Below are 533 nucleotides of genomic sequence, written 5' to 3' on the forward strand. Positions count from 1 at the left end.
TATGAACTAAATTAATATATTTAGGTACAATTTAAGGCCAATTGTTATGCTGACTTTCATATAAGATTTTGATGTGCTAGCAGACTATTTTTAAGGTTTTGCTCAATTTGTTTTCATACTGAAATCCTCTTCAGGAGGAGATATGCAATTCAAATATCACATAATTTAAACTATAGCCTACCCAAATTCTGTCATCTAGGGCTACCACATTTTTGGGGTCTACTATTAGTCTCATTATTTACCTATTATTATGCCAATCCCATTTCAAAGGTGGCTTTAAAAATTCCCATAAAGGACTGGTGGCTTTTTTAACTTTTAAATTATGTTTTCTTCACTTTTCAAAAAGACATTAAGTTTATGCTGTTTTTCTATCAGCACATTTGCAATTAAGAGAAAATTAATCTTACTTGTTCTTCTCATTACTTATCAGAAGAAAACATTTTTTTTTCCTCTCTGGGCTATTCTTTCTCCATTTGTAAAACAGAAAAGTTCTACTAGATCTCAAAATTTTTAGATTGAAAATTTGAATCCTC

This window comes from Myotis yumanensis, unplaced genomic scaffold, assembly GCF_028538775.1.
Source record: "Myotis yumanensis isolate MYYU_CA2020_CCGP unplaced genomic scaffold, mMyoYum1.0.hap1 SCAF_3, whole genome shotgun sequence".
Classification (NCBI taxonomy): Eukaryota; Metazoa; Chordata; class Mammalia; order Chiroptera; family Vespertilionidae; genus Myotis; species Myotis yumanensis.